The 9,418-nt window shown below is 44.8% G+C and overlaps 1 long non-coding RNA gene across 1 annotated transcript; it reads right to left on the bottom strand.

Annotated features, from left to right (window-relative positions):
- Positions 1 to 689: 689 nt before the first annotated feature.
- LOC144103920 (uncharacterized) lies at positions 690 to 4,185 on the bottom strand. The gene is made up of 2 exons (XR_013308373.1): positions 4,097 to 4,185; positions 690 to 1,019 (listed from the first exon to the last, which is right to left on the bottom strand). It is a non-coding gene; the product is annotated as an uncharacterized LOC144103920 (long non-coding RNA).
- Between the last annotated feature and the right edge of the window lie 5,233 nt (positions 4,186 to 9,418).

The raw sequence follows: 9,418 nt of genomic DNA, 5'->3' as shown, positions 1-9,418 counted from the left end.
GTTCTGGTTTCAGTCCGGCACAAAAATTTCTGACCATAATGCATAATGCAACACGGCTATGATTTTCGAGTTCAAAATTCTTGACTGCATAATAATGCAACAATTTGGTGGAAGTATCAAAATTTACAATGATACATTACGTGCCAGAACATGCAGGCTAGCTTTGCGCCAGCGCTAAACATATTTTTAAGACCGATTTCCTAAAGGTGTAATTTGGGCCTCATTCAGAGGCCAGTACACGGCACAGCAGTGTATAGCCGCTACTTTGTAGGCGATAAAGATACAAACGCGTTCCAGTCACGCAATTTAATTACTGTTTCTGTGCAGTTGTCTTCGAAATATTCGTTGAAAATCTTAACCTTCGCATTTAGTCCATGAATATGGTCAAACTTATAGCGACAGTAGCTCTCCTTCAGCTCGGTTTCATGTGAAATGTTTCCCTTGGGAACCTACTGATAGTCCATGCACACCTATTTTAAAAACTTTTTGCCTCTACATAGCTATGCCGGCGCAGTCTTGTGCTGGGCCATTACGAATCGGCAGAGTTTAATACGCGGCACTTAAAACATACCCAACCCCAAAAATCAGATTGCGCTTTACGCCCCCTCGCCTCCACTTCCACCGCTCCTTCTATCTACATCAAATTCATAATTGGCCCATGCACAAAGAGCAGCGCCGCATAAAAAATATCCTCATCAATATTCATCTCGCGCGGTCGTCTTGAAATTGGTCCGCCTAGAGGTGGCGTTCACGTAAGGCTGGCTTCGCTGGCTCTTAGAAGCCTCAGAGCTGAGAGTTTGGGGGCACTGGTGAAATAATTCCAGCTTCTCGTGGTGTTAACCACGCGCCACCTTGTCTGGTCCTCAGCTGTCTCTGTCTGCAGAACTGCTACGTCCTCCTTGAAGTGAGTCGACGTTTCGGTGTCGTCGTAATACAGTCTCATTGGCTGCTCAGTCAGGCGATGCGGACGCTTCACCTTGCTTTCGCAGACCTCCACGCACTCCTCTATAGTGTCGAATCTGCACTTAATACACGCAGCAACAACAACAGGCGCTAGAATGAGTGCTGCGCCAAGGTCTTTAGATACGCAGATGCAAATCAAGCCGGGAAGATGTAAGCATTTCGGGGCAGATAATCAAATACCGCCATTCGGTTACTTTTCCTTGTTTCTATTTCACTGTTTGCTACGATCCTAGGCAGCATCACGCCAATCGTTCCCTACTCTGTCCAGCAGGGGTAAGGCGGGGGCGTGAGAGCACCGGCTAAATGGGGAGAGAAATGCGCATGCTGTCATACACTATTAACATGAATACGCTCAATGGGAGTAAAAAGGGGAGTAAGCTGTCCTCCAGCGCACTCCTTTTTCCAAGAGGCAGTGCGCTGGAGGGCAGCTTACTCTCTTTTTTACTTATTTCTGTCTTGATCAGTGAACGAGGTGATGCGACCAAAGCACGTTAGCCGTATTGGCTCTGCATAAGATTTGCTTCTACAGTGATCGTCTTCACGTTGCGGCTTTGACTTCTTCTTCGTTCCTTTTACGGGTGAAGTTGTTTGCAGGGTAAAAGTTGGTGTATGGTTTGTAGGTAGGGCCTTCTGTTGAGCGGAGGTATGTGGTTATAAGCGGCTGCGCTTCTTTTGAGTAGAGTTGGATGCATGATGGCGGCAGGCTGGACGATGAAAATGGGTGATTGGTAATGGCGGGGGAATAGTGGCAGGCGATATTTTTAGGTTGAAAAGGGGTGGAGAAAGTGGGCTGGAGGTGTTCTCCAGGGTGGCGGCATCAGGACAAAAACACAAGGATAAGAATGCAGTGTGCACTGTTGATGTGTATTGTTTGACATTTAACTAAAAGAGCGTACCTATCATGAATGCTAGGTGTAATTATCTTTCGCTAAGCGCGCTTAACGACTTGAGCGGTTATATGAAATTCTGTTTACTATAGGCTAGGCTATAGACACGCCACATGCGCGAGTTAAACTGTCAAAACCAAATACAGATCGCTGCTGCCGTGGGAACACTGGGTTTTACCTATTTACAATACTGCCGTTTTCAACGCGACTGGCTTCGGGTTTTCAAGCTGATGCAAATAATAGTTATAATAGGAAACCTTGGCCATCCGCTCAGGTTGTACTTTGGTTGCAGCAGAGTATTAATAATCTTCGCATGTCAAAATTTGTATTCGCTAAATTAGGCCATTTACTGAAAGCAGCATTGAAGATGGCGGCTCGTATTCTAAGAGTCAACACGTCCTCATCTCTGTGCTTTCATACAGCTGCGTACTGCTTTACCTCCTTTCACGAAAAACGTGATCCTATCTGCTCATAAAGCGTGCCAATACAGCACCCCTAAGTCTTGCGTCACCAGTACTGATGATATGAAGGAAAATGATAATTGGGGCTTCAAGTAAAACTTTTGTTCGGGCTAGTTGGTTCACGGTGAAAGTGATAGGAAAACTCCGGGACCAAATGGAACAGAAAAGACAAGCATAAGACAGGGCCAGCTCTGGTCTGGTCGTTTGTTTTTTCTGGCCCATTTGGTCGCACCGTGTTCATATTAAGCATGTGGCGCCATCTTCAAACCTGATGCTGAGCGCAGCATTTCAAATTACAGCACTATCGGAAATATCTCACAAGGTCCACATAGCCAGGAACTTCTGGGCGAACAGAAAATCGCCGACCTGCTCCTGGACTGCGGTCAGTGATGAGTCACATCTCTATCAAAAATTCCCTCGCCTAGGACAACAATTTTCTTTTGCAGCAATTTTACCCGCGGTCCGTTAGTAAAATCCTAAGATATTTCCGGTGCAATTTTGAAGAATTTTTTACAATTGTTGTTCTGTTGTCATTATTAAAGGAAAAAGTGGGGTAAGTGTTAGTGTTTTGTTCCGTTTCCACGCTCCATGATTCACGTATTTTAAGCCAGCATGGCTAATAGATGGCCTCCATCAACCCTTAAAGTTTCAAAAAAAAAATACAATTCTTAAGAGTACATTTTGTAGCTTTATTCAAACTGAATACGCTTCTCAGTGGTAGAGAAAAAATATGAATGAAAATGACCCGCGTAAATGTCTTTTTCTTACTTCAATTTGAGCTGTCAGCTCAAAATGGCTGCCGTATTTGCAACTTAATTAGTCAAAATGTCATTACGCTGACGCCCATAACGGAAGCGCAAAATACAGGAAGCATCGCTCGTCTTGTGTTGTGTAACTTTTTCCTTTTGTTGTTCGCGCTGTTCACCACTCAAAACGTGTTAACCAACAAGACCAGCTGTGATCCTTACAGGCTTGAAAATTATATGGGGTGGCCAACGAAAGCATGCCGTTCCAAAACATAATCAAGTTGATCGCTCCAGCGTATCGGGGATAGCTATGCTGTGACAGTGGGATATACAGGACCTGGTTGACAACGATGAATATGCGACGAGCGCAAACGCACTCTAAACAAGTGAATTTAGGATCACTAAAAAGCGAGCGATGAAATCGCCTTTTCTGTGCCTTTGTTTTGCTGCAATAAAGTTCGGCAGACAACCTAAACCTCCTCAGCGTAAATAGTGCTGCGAATGAACGGCTCCAATGTCGAATAACTTTGCACTTATAGCGCCTACGCGCAGTCGACGCCGTAGCCCCGCAGTGGATCAGAGCGCAGTTTTCCACGTCGGCCCAATCTTGGAATCTTTTTCGCGCCTCTCGAAAAAGTAACCAGACCGATAAATAACGGCGAGACCGCCACTAGCAATGGTTGTTGTAATTTGGGAAGGCGCGAAGTTGACAGTAAGGAAATCGTGTCTGCGCTTGTTCCTTCATCAGTGCATTTCCCTCGGTTGTAATAATCGTCAGTCGGAAATGCCTCTAGGCGTGAAAATTCTCCCAACTTTCGCGCAGATCTCCGAAATTCTCTGAAAACTCTTGGCGAAAGGAAAGAAAGGTTAACTCGATTGTCATTTTTCCTGATTTATAAAAACCAAAATTCCCTAGGAACTGAAAAATTGTCCTCCTCTGACACCCAAGTGGACGCGAAGAATGCGTTTATACGCAGTAAAGAATGAATAATCATTCTGACATAAAACAGCAAGGTGGGTAGCCGCGGTTTCAACTGACCTTTTGCTTTCATTGACGCAGCGGTGCTCCTTGAGATGCTCGAACTCAGACTTGTGGCACCGCCTCACTCCGTCAGAATGAACGTGCACAAAGTAGGGGTCGTTAAAGATGTCATGAGGACAGACTTCGTCGGGCCCTTCTGGAAAGCAGCCCGGTAAGGGCGTTCGGCGGTTGACGCAATTTTTGATGCACTCGTTCTCATTTCGGTTCTGGTGATACCCGCTCGGGTTGCTAGGGCACGTGCTGTTCTTGAAGTCCCACTCCACACATTTTGTGCTGAAACGGCGAGAAACAAAGAAACCGTAAACATAAACACACTCTCGTGCTGGAATATTTTGAGTGGCTATAATTTGTGCGCCGGAAGACGAATAACCAGAAAATCAAACCTGCCCGTATTAGAACTAGTAAACTGGCACGCCTTTTGATGAACGGCGCAAATTTTTCCCTATTTTTTACAGAAGTCGGTGCCGAAACGTCGCGTCCCAACTGAGTTCAACAGAAGGTTTTGCGGTGTACTCTAGCTTTCATCAAGACAAGGTACCAATGCACAGTCTACACCAAATCTGGCACTGAACAAAATGTAGCACCAAGCATGCAAATAAATTCATTACCTGCAGCGCTATTCCGTTGCAATGGCAACTGACCAAATTGCTAAAATTGGACGCGAAAATGCAAAACGAGCGCGACAAAAGGAAAGGAAAAGTAGGCAAAATAATTCCAGGGGTTGTACCATTATCCTCATGTTTTGATGTTCCTTCCTTGAGAACAACCATCTACACGCACCTTTGCGGAAAAATTCATATTTTAGTGCGACTACTTACGTCTCTCTGTTGACGAACCACCACTTCTTGAAAAAGAAAGTGCTCTTGCAGGGCGCGAATAGTCTATTTACATTGCATATATATTTATGCCGTGGAATGGGCCCACAGTGTAGCTGGCACTGATCGAGGCTGGGGAACCTGTTGCCGTTGGCGTAGCACACGAAATGCTCGTCTTCGTGTGTCGATGGCCATAGCTTTGTTTGACTGGCCGTCGCGTGATGCCGAAGCGGTTAAGCAAAAAACTAACAGCAAAACCCATAGAGTAAGAGACCGAGAATGTAACAAGGACGAAGAAGAGGAGAAAAAACGAGGAACCAGAAATCTATAAGAACAAAGACCACGAATAATAATGAGAAGAGAGTAGAGAATCGCGAGGCGAAGATAATAGTCTAGGAAAGGGTTATGAAGAAAGAGATGACGCATAAAGTAAAAAAGAAAAAATAAGCGAAGGAGACAGACGCCTATATTAAAGAATGAAAATTAAAAAGAGCACAAAGAAGTGGGAGATGAATCTGAGAAGATGAAAGGGCTAAAGAAGACAAAAAAGGGCAAGAGAAATAAAAATAGGACAAATTAGAGGGGGCGAAAGGGTATAATACGGAGAGACAAGACAGCTTTCGCCGAATGTTTCATCTCAACTTTAGCCTGGCTTAGAGTTTCTATTTTTAAATACTCATTGCTGGCGTTAGTTTGATAGCACCTTTCAACCATCCCACTGTCATGAGTGAATGCCGGGTGGTGGGCCTGGACAGTTGAGCACCTCATGTTGACTTACTTTCACAGCTGCAGTATTCCCTTTCAGGCTTTAAATTCTATCTACGCTGCCTGGCATGTTCTTGGTGATAAAGAATTTAACACCAATTACTCCTCTGCCGGCTACACCATGAAAACCAGCACGTGACAGCCCTTGACTACTTTATATGACATAAATGTCCTATTAACCTCCCTAGGCCCTGACATCCGTCTAATTCTCTTCAACAGAGCTGCTAGGCCAGCTTCAGTATAAAACTATCAAACGTTAAACGTCGCCAACTTCCGTTTCCATTGGTGTCCTGTCCTGAACCAAAAATCTTTTGCAACCTCCACTGCACTGCGGACGAGCACCGTAGGTTAATAGTTTTCATATATACCATGATGAAGTACAGCACCGTGCAGGCCCAATCCTATTGTTGTGAGAGGGTGCGTAATCGGTTGTAATCGACGTGATTAGGCGGCGGCTCAGGTCTTATTATTATTGCGCTAGCACTTATACTGACCATTTCCTGCATTTAGCCGTTGTGTGTTTGTCTAGTTGTCTTACTGAAGCGGGTTCTGTGGCCGGCTGCTCACCTGCCCACCATGTTAGGCGCCAGCTCAATCGTGTGTGGCTGCTCGTGGAGAGCAACCTGGATCGCAACCGAACCCAAGCAACCCTCCGTCCCATCCATTACAGCACCTACCACAAACAGCCAGTAGCACATCGCTTGACCACTGCACCACTTCGCCAGGATTGATAGGAAGATTACACGGGATACATGAATACAATGACCAATTCCGCATATATGCACCTTAACCCAGTATCGTTATCCGAACAACTGCCATCCGTGAACACTGAATCTGAGCACCGAACCAACTGAAAACCAAACTGCTAGCGTACCTAATTCGCATTTAGCGCAAATACGCAAACCGACAACAATTTTTTTTTTTAAATTCCAGCAATACTCTGAAGTTTTATCAGGGGCTAACCAATGAACCCATGTTCGCAAACCACCAACAAAAATCTGACATTGCCGCTTTTTAGAAACAGGCATGCAACTCGCAACATTGGCACTTTGACTTATTTTCAAACTTGTTCTTATTTTTTATATGACTAACTTGAAGCCCCAAGAGAGTAACCAAATATTTTTACAAAAATATATTCGTCTTGTTTTGTCAAAAGCAGACACAAATTATGCAACGAGGGCTCGACGGGCGACGGCTGGCATTCGATAATTTCGACAGCCTTATTCTAACCACACTTTCGTTACACTGATGCAGAATGTTATTTTTTGTAAATAAAGGGCACTACTCAGATCTCGTTGACTACAAGTTTTTAAGCATAAACAAAGCCAAATTTATCTGTATTGTTCGAAATTTTTAATTTGATAGAGAGGATGCCAGAAATCCCACAGTTTTACACCTGAGCGAGATTCAAACGAGTGCCAGCGCGAACACATCAACATGGCTTTCGTAGCCTTAGGCCTATTGGCCATCGCCTTAGCCTCTCTACCGAATGTGCAGCGGGTACTGATTTTACAATGCTTGTATGTAATCTGAGTCGTCACAGCTCTCTTACATAGGCGCCACTTTCAACCCTATTCCAATTCTAAGAACGTGTCCTAAGGCAACATATGCTGCGCCCTATCTTCTAGTGGGAATACAAGATTTCTCTAGAAATACCCGTTTAAATTCATTGCATCTAGCATGCAGTGGGTGACATCAAGGTCTGTTGTTAAAATATGCGATAAAGTTAGAAATCACTGACACATCAAGAAAAAAAAAAGGCTTTTATGCACTCACGTTATGTTGAAGGACGGTGAGAATGCAAGAAAAAATTAAAATGCCACATTTTCTGCTCTACCTAACTTTCTCGCATTTTAAAAAAATGGGGACTTTATAGACACGGCCGCGCCCTCTTTTATTTAACGGAACCCTTTCTTAGGGGCGCTATACATTCGCCAAAAAAAAACAAGCCTCATTAGTCATTGAGTAAAACTTGTATTTTCGATAGGGCGGAAATCCGCCACTCTAGACAAAATAATGTTTAAGAATGTTCAGCACCAGCATTACGAAAATAACGAACACTCGGAGAAATGAATAATTTACGTAATCTGGCTGACAAGTGCCGGTGTCTTCCTTGCTGTGTGAAGCTTAGTGGATCCATGCAGAGTAAATAATTTACATTAAATCTTTCAGTACATCTTTCATTGGAGAAGCTGATTTGATTTTACGCAGCTCAATTTGGAGCATGTGTAGAATAGAGCTTTGCTTACAGTAATAAGCCTCGCCGAGATAGGGTGCTTAATGGCAGTGGCGCACGTCCATATAAGCTATATTTCAAAACACACAGGTTAAAAGATTACTCGTAACAAAAGGACGATGGCTCAAGAAAACAAGATGACGGAAAGGAAAGTAATGCCAGGACTTCTTCAGCGGCTGCAGAGTACATAAAGGATAGAAGCAAGAATCGCTTTTAAGGCTACTGTAAGAGAGTGACAGCTTTAGCGGTATCAGAATGGTAACATAATGACAGCACAGCTAATGTCCAACTGCATGCCGCTCAGCACCGAAATTCATTCAACATTATTCTTCAGTCCTTTGCAACTACGAGGAAAGTATGTGCATAGTTCCCAAAAGCTTGTTTTTGTGCCAAGAGCACACCTATGTCTGCTTTTGTTAGTTACGAAGTGGAAAAAGAAGGAAAGATCGTTTTCACTTTGTTTTGCGAGTAGTCTGTTTCGTTTATTTCTCTCTGCGATTTAAAACAACGAATTAAGCCGCTACTTAATTCGCTGGTATTAGCTTGTAGCAGTGTCCCTCACCGACTAATGTATGAAAGGCGGACTTGACCAAAGGCAGAAACCTTAGAAGAAAAGATAGAAAAAAGAAACCTTATAAATGCGGCTCTTGACCCTATGGGCAGAGTCGAGGCCCGAAGATTAAAAAAGTGCTAGCTCTATGATGATGAATATAATTTGGGGTTCAACTCAATCTGAGCGGAGTGCAAACCTCAGCGCCTCGATATTTGAGTAGCTACAAACCACCCGAAGATCTTTTGCACATCTTTTAAATTAATTGCGCCTCAACCTGCACCCCTGAAATTACTTTTGGTCTATGGGGGCTGGACGGACACATGTGAAGCGCAAACTGCAGCAATGGCCATAGTCGTGCAACTAAACGTCTTTAATCGGTGTCATCGAGCACTTACCCATTATGTAGGGGCTGCCAGACGAGTGGCTGAAATCCGTTGTCCCACGGAGCATGCTAGAATCAGCAACTGAGCCGCTCTCTTCGTACTCCACGCTGTAGCCCATGCTTTGCCGCCTCTGTCCGCCTCTGGCCGTCGTGGCGGGTCTGGCTCGACCGGTCATGAACTGCCTGTTCCTGTCCACGGGGGAAGGGCGGCCGCGGTCTCCGTCCCCGTAGGAGAGGCGCCGGTTGCTCATGTTGAAGCTGCGCTGGAGGCGTCCTGCACGATGGGAAGCAAGCGTAGAGCAGCGGGATGCAAAGACGCCTGCGGGCGATGCGTGCTCTTCTTTCTGCTTATCCTTGGCTCGAGGCCACATGCAGCCACGTCACGACCACGCGGGCGGTCGAAGAGAATGATGAAAATAATTAGAACCACAATATCGCACGTCAAGAAAGTGGGATAATTGGGAGCTGCACAAAGGAACAGGCGGTTAAAGAGAATAAGTGGAAACTAAGAGTAGACCCTAAAGGGCAGCTATGGTGATTTTTGACCGCACTCGGTTAATGGCTGGTT

This window comes from Amblyomma americanum, chromosome 9, assembly GCF_052857255.1.
Source record: "Amblyomma americanum isolate KBUSLIRL-KWMA chromosome 9, ASM5285725v1, whole genome shotgun sequence".
NCBI lineage: Eukaryota > Metazoa > Arthropoda > Arachnida > Ixodida > Ixodidae > Amblyomma > Amblyomma americanum.
The sequence above is the reverse complement of the archived record's forward strand: the minus strand, read 5'-3'. Positions and strand labels throughout refer to the sequence as shown.